Source organism: Ranitomeya imitator, chromosome 3 (assembly GCF_032444005.1).
Source record: "Ranitomeya imitator isolate aRanImi1 chromosome 3, aRanImi1.pri, whole genome shotgun sequence".
In the NCBI taxonomy this organism is placed as follows: Eukaryota; Metazoa; Chordata; class Amphibia; order Anura; family Dendrobatidae; genus Ranitomeya; species Ranitomeya imitator.
The window spans coordinates 338090996-338103647 of NC_091284.1; the positions used below are offsets into that span (position 1 = coordinate 338090996).

The 12652-nt window shown below is 46.3% G+C and overlaps 1 protein-coding gene across 1 annotated transcript in view; it reads left to right on the top strand.

Moving 5' to 3' along the window:
• The window catches only part of CRYBG2 (crystallin beta-gamma domain containing 2), a 387765-nt gene that overhangs the window by 141468 nt on the left and 233645 nt on the right, over positions 1 to 12652 (top strand). The window lies entirely within an intron of this gene.

The following is a 12652-nucleotide window of genomic DNA, read 5'->3' on the forward strand; positions in this document are numbered from 1 at the left end:
CCAAAGCACCCGCCGCAAATCAGGGGAGATGGCAGAAAGTATCACCCCCCCCCCTTAAGAATGCCAACCGGCTCAAGGACTCCAGGAGAGTCAAGCGAAAAACTCCTAGAGAGGGCATCAGCCTTAACATTCTTAGATCCCGGAAGATACGAGACCACAAAATCAAAACTGGAGAAAAACAGGGACCATCAAGCCTGTCTAGGATTCAGCCGCTTGGCCGACTCGAGGTAAATCAGATTCTTATGATCAGTCAAGACCACAACGCGGTGCTTAGCTCCCTCAAGCCAATGTCGCCACTCCTCAAACGCCCACTTCATAGCCAACAACTCCCGATTGCCGACATCATAATTGCGTTCCGCAGGTGAAAACTTTCTGGAAAAAAAAGCACACGGTTTCATCAAAGAACCATTAGAATCCCTCTGAGACAAAACGGCCCCTGCCCCAATCTCAGAAGCGTCAACCTCAACCTGAAAAGGAAGAGAAACATTCGGCTGACGCAACACAGGGGCAGAAGTAAATCGGCGTTTAAGCTCCCGAAAGGCCTCAACAGCCGCAGAGGACCAATTCGTCACATCAGTGCCTTTCTTCATCAAATCAGTAAGGGGCTTAACCACACTGGAAAGGTTGGCAATGAAACGGCGATAGAAATTAGCAAAGCCCAAAAATTTTTGAAGGCTCTTCACAGATGTGGGTTGAATCCAGTCATGAATAGCTTGGACCTTAACAGGATCCATTTCCATAGACGAGGGAGAAAAAATAAAACCCAAAAAAGAGACCTTCTGAACTCCGAATAGGCACTTAGACCCCTTCACAAATAAAGCATTATCACGAAGGATCTGGAACACCATCCTGACCTGCTTCACATGAGACTCCCAATCATCGGAAAAAATCTAAATATCATCCAAATATACAACCATGAATTTATCAAGATAATTGCGGAAAATATCATGCATGAAGGATTGGAACACAGATGGAGCATTAGAGAGCCCGAATGGCATCACAAGGTACTCAAAATGGCCTTCGGGCGTATTAAATGCAGTTTTCCATTCGTCACCCTGTTTAATACGAACAAGATTATATGCCCCTCGGAGGTCAATCTTAGTAAACCAACTAGCCCCCGTAATCTGAGCAAACAAATCAGAAAGCAAAGGCAAGGGGTATTGGAATTTGACCGTGATCTTATTAAGAAGACGATAATCTGTACAGGGTCTCAAGGAGCCATCCTTCTTAGCAACAAAAAAGAAACCCGCTCCCAATGGTGACGAAGACGGCCGAATATGCCCTTTCTCCAAAGATTCCTTAACATAGCTCCGCATGGCGGCATGCTCTGGCACAGACAGATTGAAAAGTCAGCCCTTAGGGAACTTACAACCAGGAATCAAGTTAATAGCACAATCACAGTCCCTATGTGGAGGAAGGGAACTGGACTTGGGCTCATCAAATACATCCTGGAAATCCGACAAAAACTCAGGGACCTCAGAAGAGGGGGAAGAGGAAATTGACATCAAAGGAACATCACTATGTACCCCTTGACAACCCCAACTAGTCACAGACATAGTTTTCCAATCCAGCACCGGATTATGTTCCTGTAACCATGGAAAACCCAGTACAACATCATCATGCAGGTTATGCAACACCAGAAAACGGCAATCTTCCTGATGTGCAGGAGCCATGTACATAGTCATCTGCGTCCAGTACTGAGGTTTATCCTTGGCCAATGGAGTAGCATCAATGCCCCTCAAAGGAATAGGGCTCTGCAAAGGCTGCAAGGAAAAACCACAGCGCCTGGCGAATTCTAAGTCCATTAAGTTCAGGGCAGCGCCTGAATCCACAAATGCCATGACAGAAAAGGACGACAATGAGCAAATCAGGGTCACAGATAAAAGAAATTTAGGCTGTACAGTACTAATGGTAACAGACCTAGCGACCCTCCTAGTACGTTTAGGGCAATCAGAAATAACATGAGCAGAATCACCACAGTAAAAACACAGCCTATTCTGACGTCTGAATTCCTGCCGTTCTGTTCTAGTCAAAATCCTATCACATTGCATAGGTTCACGACTCTGCTCAGAGGACACTGCCATATGGTGCATAGCTTTGCGCTCACGCAAACGCCGATCAATCTGAATGGCTAGAGACATAGATTTGCTCAAACCAGTAGGAGTAGGGAAGCCCACCATAACATCTTTAAGGGCTTCAAAGAGACCTTTTCTGAAAATAGCAGCCAGAGCATCCTCATTCCATTTAGTGAGCACAGACCATTTCCTAAATTTCTGGCAGTATAATTCTGCCGCTTCCTGACTGACACAGGGCCAACAGGGTTTTTTCTGCATGATCCACAGAATTAGGTTCGTTATACAATAATCCGAGCGCTTGAAAAAATGTGTCTACATTCAGCAATGCCGGATCCCCTGATTCAAGGGAGAATGCCCAGTCCTGAGGGTCACCACGCAGCAAGGATATGATGATTTTAACTTGCTGAATGGGATCACCAGAAGAACGGGGTTTCAAAGCAAAAAACAATTATTTTTAAAGTTCAAAAACTTGGATCTGTCTCCAACAAACAAATCAGGAGTAGGAATTCTAGGCTCCAAAGCCGGAGTCTGGACAACATAATCTTGGATACTCTGTACTCTTGCAGCAAGTTGATCCACACGAGAAAACAAACCCTGAACATCCATGCCAGAGCATAAATCCTAAACCACCCAGAGATCAAGAGGAAAAAAAAGACAAAAGAGAGCACAGAAAAAAAAATGGCTCAGAATTTTTTCCTTCTTTTGAAATGCATTTAATTCATTTTTGGCCACTTGTACTGTTATGATCTGGTGGTTTAGGAGCAACATGGAACGAGCTCTGAAGGAAGTGGTATCTGTACTAACCACAGTCCCTAAGCTCAACACAACACTAGAAGTAGCCGTGGGATGCTCCTAACACTCCCTAGGCACCTCTTCACAGCCTGAGAACTAACTACCCCTAAAGATAGAAACAGGAAAACTATCTTGCCTCAGAGAAAATCCCCAAAGGATTGATAGCCCCCCACAAGTAATGACTGTGAGTGGAGAGGGAAAAGACATACACAGAACGAAACCAGGATGTAGCACAGGAGGCCAGTCTAGCTAGATAGATAGGACAGGATAGAATATTGTGCGGTCAGTATTAAAAACTACAAAAATCCACACAGAGTTTACAAAAATCTCCACACCTGACTAAAGGTGTGGAGGGTAAATCTGCTTCCCAGAGCTTCCAGCTTAACTGAATTAATACATACTAAAGAGCTGGACAAAACATAGAATGCACAGATCGAATAAGTCCACAACATGTGGACAGAAAAGAGCAAAGCAAGGACTTATCTTTGCTGAACTGGTCAGGATATCAGGGAAATCCAAGAGAGATGTGAATCCAACCAGGAACCATTGACAAGTGACACTGGCTGAAGGAAAGAGCCAGGCATAAATAGCCGAGCAGAAAGACAATCAGTGGAAGCAGCTGCAGACTGCTAAATCCAAGGAGCAGCCATTACACTTAAAACCACCGGAGGGAGCCCAAGAGCAGAACTCACAAAAGTGCCACTTACAACCACCGGAGGGAGCCCAAGAGCGGAATTCACAACAGTATCCCCCTTGAGGAGGGGTCACCGAACCCTCACCAGAGCCCCCAGGCCGATCAGGACGAGCCAAGTGAAAAGCACGAACCAAATCGGCGGCATGGACATTGGAGGCAACAACCCAAGAATTATCCTCCTGGCCATAACCCTTCCACTTGACAAGATACTGAAGCCTCCGCCTCGAAAAACGAGAATCCAAAATGTTCTCAACCTCATATTCCAACTCTCCCTCAACCAACACCGGGGCAGGAGGATCAACCGAGGGAACAACGGGCACCACATATCTCCGCAACAAAGATCTATGGAAAACATTATGAATGGCAAAAGAGGCTGGAAGAGCCAAACGAAAAGACACCGGATTGATAATTTCAGAAATCTTATAAGGACCAATAAACCGAGGCTTAAACTTGGGGGAAGAAACCTTCATAGGAACATGACGAGAAGACAACCAAACCAAATCCCCCACACGAAGCCGGGGACCAACACACCGACGGCGGTTAGCAAAACGTTGAGCCTTTTCCTGAGACAACGTCAAAGTGTCCACCACATGAGTCCAAATCTGCTGCAGCCTGTCCACCACAGAATCCACACCAGGACAATCAGAAGGCTCAACCTGCCCCGAAGAAAAACAAGGATGAAAACCAAAATTACAAAAGAAAGGTGAAACCAAAGTAGCCGAACTAGCCCTATTATTAAGGGCAAACTCGGCCAATGGCAAGAAAGCCACCCAATCATCCTGATCAGCAGACACAAAGCATCTCAAATAGGTCTCCAAGGTCTGATTAGTTCGCTCAGTTTGTCCATTAGTCCGAGGATGAAACGCCGAAAAAAAAGACAAATCAATGCCCATCCTAGCACAAAAAGCCCGCCAAAACCTAGAGATAAACTGAGAACCTCTGTCAGACACAATATTCTCCGGAATGCCATGCAAACGAACCACATGCTGAAAAAACAATGGAACCAAATTCTGAGGAGGAAGGCAACTTAGGCAAAGGTACCAGATGGACCATTTTAGAGAACCGGTCACAAACAACCCAGATAACAGACATCTTCTGGGAAACAGGAAGATCCAAAATAAAATCCATGGAAATATGTGTCCAGGGCCGCTCAGGGACCGGCAAAGGCAAAAGCAACCCACTAGCGCAGGAACAGCAAGGCTTGGCTCGGGCGCAAGTCCCACAGGACTGCACAAAAGCACGCACATCGCGCGACAAGGAAGGCCACCAAAAGGACCTAGCAACCAAATCTCTGGTACCAAAAATCCCAGGATGACCAGCCAACACTGAACAATGAACCTCAGAAATTACCTTACTTGTCCATCCATCAGGAACAAACAGCTTCCCCACTGGACAGCGGTCAGGCCTATCAGCCTGAAATTCCCAAAGCACCCGCCGCAAATCAGGGGAGATGGCAGAAAGTATCACCCCCCCCCTTAAGAATGCCAACCGGCTCAAGGACTCCAGGAGAGTCAAGCGAAAAACTCCTAGAGAGGGCATCAGCCTTAACATTCTTAGATCCCGGAAGATACGAGACCACAAAATCAAAACTGGAGAAAAACAGGGACCATCAAGCCTGTCTAGGATTCAGCCGCTTGGCCGACTCGAGGTAAATCAGATTCTTATGATCAGTCAAGACCACAACGCGGTGCTTAGCTCCCTCAAGCCAATGTCGCCACTCCTCAAACGCCCACTTCATAGCCAACAACTCCCGATTGCCGACATCATAATTGCGTTCCGCAGGTGAAAACTTTCTGGAAAAAAAAGCACACGGTTTCATCAAAGAACCATTAGAATCCCTCTGAGACAAAACGGCCCCTGCCCCAATCTCAGAAGCGTCAACCTCAACCTGAAAAGGAAGAGAAACATTCGGCTGACGCAACACAGGGGCAGAAGTAAATCGGCGTTTAAGCTCCCGAAAGGCCTCAACAGCCGCAGAGGACCAATTCGTCACATCAGTGCCTTTCTTCATCAAATCAGTAAGGGGCTTAACCACACTGGAAAGGTTGGCAATGAAACGGCGATAGAAATTAGCAAAGCCCAAAAATTTTTGAAGGCTCTTCACAGATGTGGGTTGAATCCAGTCATGAATAGCTTGGACCTTAACAGGATCCATTTCCATAGACGAGGGAGAAAAAATAAAACCCAAAAAAGAGACCTTCTGAACTCCGAATAGGCACTTAGACCCCTTCACAAATAAAGCATTATCACGAAGGATCTGGAACACCATCCTGACCTGCTTCACATGAGACTCCCAATCATCGGAAAAAATCTAAATATCATCCAAATATACAACCATGAATTTATCAAGATAATTGCGGAAAATATCATGCATGAAGGATTGGAACACAGATGGAGCATTAGAGAGCCCGAATGGCATCACAAGGTACTCAAAATGGCCTTCGGGCGTATTAAATGCAGTTTTCCATTCGTCACCCTGTTTAATACGAACAAGATTATATGCCCCTCGGAGGTCAATCTTAGTAAACCAACTAGCCCCCGTAATCTGAGCAAACAAATCAGAAAGCAAAGGCAAGGGGTATTGGAATTTGACCGTGATCTTATTAAGAAGACGATAATCTGTACAGGGTCTCAAGGAGCCATCCTTCTTAGCAACAAAAAAGAAACCCGCTCCCAATGGTGACGAAGACGGCCGAATATGCCCTTTCTCCAAAGATTCCTTAACATAGCTCCGCATGGCGGCATGCTCTGGCACAGACAGATTGAAAAGTCAGCCCTTAGGGAACTTACAACCAGGAATCAAGTTAATAGCACAATCACAGTCCCTATGTGGAGGAAGGGAACTGGACTTGGGCTCATCAAATACATCCTGGAAATCCGACAAAAACTCAGGGACCTCAGAAGAGGGGGAAGAGGAAATTGACATCAAAGGAACATCACTATGTACCCCTTGACAACCCCAACTAGTCACAGACATAGTTTTCCAATCCAGCACCGGATTATGTTCCTGTAACCATGGAAAACCCAGTACAACATCATCATGCAGGTTATGCAACACCAGAAAACGGCAATCTTCCTGATGTGCAGGAGCCATGTACATAGTCATCTGCGTCCAGTACTGAGGTTTATCCTTGGCCAATGGAGTAGCATCAATGCCCCTCAAAGGAATAGGGCTCTGCAAAGGCTGCAAGGAAAAACCACAGCGCCTGGCGAATTCTAAGTCCATTAAGTTCAGGGCAGCGCCTGAATCCACAAATGCCATGACAGAAAAGGACGACAATGAGCAAATCAGGGTCACAGATAAAAGAAATTTAGGCTGTACAGTACTAATGGTAACAGACCTAGCGACCCTCCTAGTACGTTTAGGGCAATCAGAAATAACATGAGCAGAATCACCACAGTAAAAACACAGCCTATTCTGACGTCTGAATTCCTGCCGTTCTGTTCTAGTCAAAATCCTATCACATTGCATAGGTTCACGACTCTGCTCAGAGGACACTGCCATATGGTGCATAGCTTTGTGCTCGCGCAAACGCCGATCAATCTGAATGGCTAGAGACATAGATTTGCTCAAACCAGTAGGAGTAGGGAAGCCCACCATAACATCTTTAAGGGCTTCAAAGAGACCTTTTCTGAAAATAGCAGCCAGAGCATCCTCATTCCATTTAGTGAGCACAGACCATTTCCTAAATTTCTGGCAGTATAATTCTGCCGCTTCCTGACTGACACAGGGCCAACAGGGTTTTTTCTGCATGATCCACAGAATTAGGTTCGTTATACAATAATCCGAGCGCTTGAAAAAATGTGTCTACATTCAGCAATGCCGGATCCCCTGATTCAAGGGAGAATGCCCAGTCCTGAGGGTCACCACGCAGCAAGGATATGATGATTTTAACTTGCTGAATGGGATCACCAGAAGAACGGGGTTTCAAAGCAAAAAACAATTATTTTTAAAGTTCAAAAACTTGGATCTGTCTCCAACAAACAAATCAGGAGTAGGAATTCTAGGCTCCAAAGCCGGAGTCTGGACAACATAATCTTGGATACTCTGTACTCTTGCAGCAAGTTGATCCACACGAGAAAACAAACCCTGAACATCCATGCCAGAGCATAAATCCTAAACCACCCAGAGATCAAGAGGAAAAAAAAGACAAAAGAGAGCACAGAAAAAAAAATGGCTCAGAATTTTTTCCTTCTTTTGAAATGCATTTAATTCATTTTTGGCCACTTGTACTGTTATGATCTGGTGGTTTAGGAGCAACATGGAACGAGCTCTGAAGGAAGTGGTATCTGTACTAACCACAGTCCCTAAGCTCAACACAACACTAGAAGTAGCCGTGGGATGCTCCTAACACTCCCTAGGCACCTCTTCACAGCCTGAGAACTAACTACCCCTAAAGATAGAAACAGGAAAACTATCTTGCCTCAGAGAAAATCCCCAAAGGATAGATAGCCCCCCACAAGTAATGACTGTGAGTGGAGAGGGAAAAGACATACACAGAATGAAAATAGGATGAGCATAGGAGGCCAGTCTAGCTAGATAGATAGGACAGGATGGAATACTGTGCGGTCAGTATAAAACACTACAAAAAATCCACACAGAGTTTACAAAAATCTCCACACCGGACTAAAGGTGTGGAGGGTAAATCTGCTTCCCAGAGCTTCCAGCATCACAGAATTAATTCATACTGACAAGCTGGATAAACATAGAAAGCACAGAACGGATAAGTCCACAACCTGTGGACAGAAAAGAGCAAGCAAGGATTTAGCTTTGCTGAACTGATCAGGATAACAGGGAAATCCAAAGAGATGTGAATCCAACCAGGAACCATTGACAAGTGGCACAAGCTGAAGGAAAGAGCCAGGCTAAATAGCCGAGCAGAAAAGACAATCAGTGGAAGCAGCTGCTGACAGCTGAATCCAAGGAGCAGCCATTCCACTTAAAACCACCGGAGGGAGCCCAAGAGCGGAATTCACAAGTCATTCTCAATTAAGCAGATAAAAGGCCTGGAGTTGATTTGAGGTGTGGTGCTTGCATTTGGAAGGTTTTTCTGTGAAGTAAACATGCGGTCAAAGGAGCTCTCCATGCAGGTGAAACAAGCCATCCTTAAGCTGCGAAAACAGAAAAAACACAACCGAAAAATTGCTACAATATTAGGAGTGGCAAAATCTACAGTTTGGTACATGCTGAGAAAGAAAGAAAGTACTGGTGAACTCATCAATGCAAAAAGACCTTGGCGCCCATGGAAGACAACAGTGGTGGATGATCGCAAAATAATCTCCATGGTGAAGAGAAACCCCTTCACATCAGCCAACCAAGTGAACAACACTCTCCAGGAGGTCGGCATATCAATATCCAAATCTACCATAAAGAGAAGACTGCATGAAAGTAAATACAGAGGGTTCACTGCACGGTGCAAGCCACTCATAAGCATCAAGAATAAAAAGGCTAGACTGGACTTTGCTAAAAAACATCTAAAAAAGCCAGCACAGTTCTGGAAGAACATCCTTTGGACAGATTAAACCAAGGTCAACCTCTACTAGAAAGATGGAAAGAGAAAAGTATGGCGAAGGCGTGGTACAGCTCATGATCCGAAGCATACCACATCATCTGTAAAACACGGCGGAGGCAGTGTGATGGCTTGGGCATGCATGGCTGCCAGTGGCACTGGGTTACTAGTGTTTATTGATGATGTGACACAGGTCAGAAGCAGCCAAATGAATTCTGAGGTATTCAGAGCCATACTGTGTGCTCAGATCCAGCCAAATGCAGCCAAACTGATTGGTCGTCGTTTCATACTACAGATGGACAATGACCCAAAACATAAAGCCAAAGCAACACAGGAGTTTATTAACCCCTTCCCGACCCATGACGCCACGTAGGCATCATGAAAGTCGGTGCCAATCCGACCCATGACGCCTATGTGGCGTCATGGAAAGATCGCGTCCCTGCAGGCCGGGTGAAAGGGTTAACTCCCATTTCACCCGATCTGCAGGGACAGGGGGAGTGGTAGTTTAGCCCAGGGGGGGTGGCTTCACCCCCTCGTGGCTACGATCGCTCTGATTGGCTGTTGAAAGTGAAACTGCCAATCAGAGCGATTTGTAATATTTCACCTATTATAACGGGTGAAATATTACAATCCAGCCATGGCCGATGCTGCAATATCATCGGCCATGGCTGGAAATACTAATGTGCCCCCACCCCACCCCACCGATCACCCCCCCAGCCCCCCGATCTGGCCGGTACACTGCTCCGGCTCCCCTCCATCCAGTGCTCCGCTCCCCCCCGTGCTCTTGTCCGCTCCCCCCGTGCTCCAATCACCCCCCCGTGTTCCAATCACCCCCCCTGCATTCCGATCCACCCCCCCATGCTCCGTTCCACTCCCCCGTGCTCCGTTCCAGCCCCCCCGTGCTCCGTTCCACGCCCCCCGTGCTCCGTTCCACGCCTGCCGCGCTCCGATTCCCCCCCCGTGCTCCGATCCTCCCCCCCCGTGGTCCCCCCCACCCCATCATACTTACCGATCCTGCCGGGGTCCCGTCCGTCTTCTCCCTGGGCGCCGCCATCTTCCAAAATGGCGGGCGCATGCGCAGTGCGCCCGCCGAATCTGCCAGCCGGCAGATTCGTTCCAAAGTGCATTTTGATCACTGAGATAGATTATATCTCAGTGATCAAAATAAAAAAAATAATAAATGACCCCCCCCCGTGTCACCCCCATAGGTAGGGACAATAAAAAAATAAAGAAATATTTTTTTTCCACTAATGTTAGAATAGGGTTAGGGGTAGGGTTAGGGTTAGGGGTAGGGTTAGGGTTAGGGCTAGGGTTAGGGGTAATGTTAGGGTTAGGGGTAGGGTTAGGGCTAGGGTTAGGGTTTCGGTATGTGCACACGTATTCTGGTCCTCTGCGGATTTTTCCGCTGCGGATTTGATAAATCTGCAGTGCTAAACCGCTGCGGATTTATGGCGGATTTACCGCGTTTTTTTCTGCGCATTTCACTGCGGTTTTACAATTGCGATTTTCTATTTGAGCAGTTGTAAAACCGCTGCGGAATCCGCACAAAGAAGTGACATGCTGCGGAATGTAAACCGCTGCATTTCCGTGCAGTTTTTCCGCAGCGTGTGTACAGCGATTTTTGTTTCCCATAGGTCTACATTGAACTGTAAACTCATGGGAAACTGCTGCGGATCTGCAGCATTTTCCGCAGTGTGCACATACCTTTAGAATTAGGCTATGTGCACACGGTGCGGATTTGGCTGCGGATTGGCCGCTGCGGATTCGCAGCAGTATTCCATCAGGTTTACAGTACCATGTAAACATATGAAAAACCAAATCCGCTGTGCCCAAGGTGCAGAAAATACCGCATGGAAACGCTGCGTTGTATTTTCCGCAGCATGTCAATTCTTTGTGCGGATTCCGCGGCGTTTTACACCTGTTCCTCAATAGGAATCCGCAGGTGAAATCCGCACAAAAAACACTGAAAATCCGCAGGTAAAACGCAGTGCCTTTTACCCGCGGATTTTTCAAAAATGGTGCGGAAATATCTCACACGAATCCGCAACGTGGGCACATAGCCTTAGGGTTAGGGTTGGAATTAGGGTTGTGGTTAGGGTTGTGATTAGGGTTATGGCTACAGTTGGGATTAGGGTTAGGGGTGTGTTGGGGTTAGTGTTGGGGTTAGTGTTGGAGGTAGAATTGAGGGGTTACCACTGTTTAGGCACATCAGGGGTCTCCAAACGCAACATGGCGCCACCATTGATTCCAGCCAATCTCGTATTCAAAAAGTCAAATGGTGCTCCCTCAATTCCGAGCCCTGACGTGTGCTCAAACAGTGGTTTACCCCCACATATGGGGTATCAGTGTACTCAGGATAAACTGTGCAACAATTACTGGGGTCCAATTTCTCCTGTTACCCTTGTGAATCTAAAAAAATGCTTGCTAAAACATCATTTTTGAGGAAAGAAAAATGATTTTTTATTTTCACGGCTCTGCGTTGTAAACGTCTGTGAAGTACTTGGGGGTTCAAAGTGCTCACCACACATCTAGATAAGTTCCTTTCGGGGTCTAGTTTCCAAAATGGGGTCACTTGTGGGGGGTTTCTACTGTTTAGGCACATCAGGGGCTCTGCAAACGCAACGTGACGCCCGCAGAGCATTCCATCAAAGTCTGCATTTCAAAACGTCACTACTTCACTTCCGAGCCCCAACGTGTGCCCAAACAGTGGTTTACCCCCACATATGGGGTATCAGCGTACTCAGGAGAAACTGGACAACAACTTATGGGGTCCAATTTCTCCTGTAACCCTTGGGAAAATAAAAAAATCTGGGCTAAATTATTATTTTTGAGGAAAGAAAACGTATTTATTATTTTCACGGCTCTGCATTATAAACTTCTATGAAGCACTTGGGGGTTCAAAGTGCTCACCACACATCTAGATAAGTTCCTTTGGGGGTCTAGTTTCCAAAATGGGGTCACTTGTGGGGGGTTTCTACTGTTAAGCCACATCAGGGGCTCTGCAAATGCAACGTGACGCCCACAGAGCATTCCATCAAAGTCTGCATTTCAAAACGTCACTACTTCACTTCCGAGCCCCGGCATGTGCCCAAACAGTGATTTACCCCCACATATGGGGTATCAGCGTATTCAGGAGAAACTGGACAACAACTTTTGGGGTCAAATTTCTCCTGTTACCCTTGGGAAAATAAAAAATTGCAGGCTAAAAGATCATTTTTGAGAAAATAATTTTTATTTTTTATTTTCATGGCTCTGCGTTATAAACTTCTGTGAAGCACTTGGGGGTTCAAAGTCCTCACCACACATCTAGATTAGTTCCTTTGGGGGTCTAGTTTCCAAAATGGGGTCATTTCTGGGGGATCTCCAATGTTTAGGCACACAGGGGCTCTCCAAACGTGACATGGTGTCCGCTAATGATTGGAGCTAATTTTCCATTTAAAAAGCCAAATGGCGTGCCATCCCTTCCGAGCCCTGCCGTGCACCCAAACAGTGGTTTACCCCCACATATGGGGTATCAGCGTACTCAGGACAAACTGCAAAACAATATTTGGGGTCCAATTTCTCCTATTATCCTTGGCAAA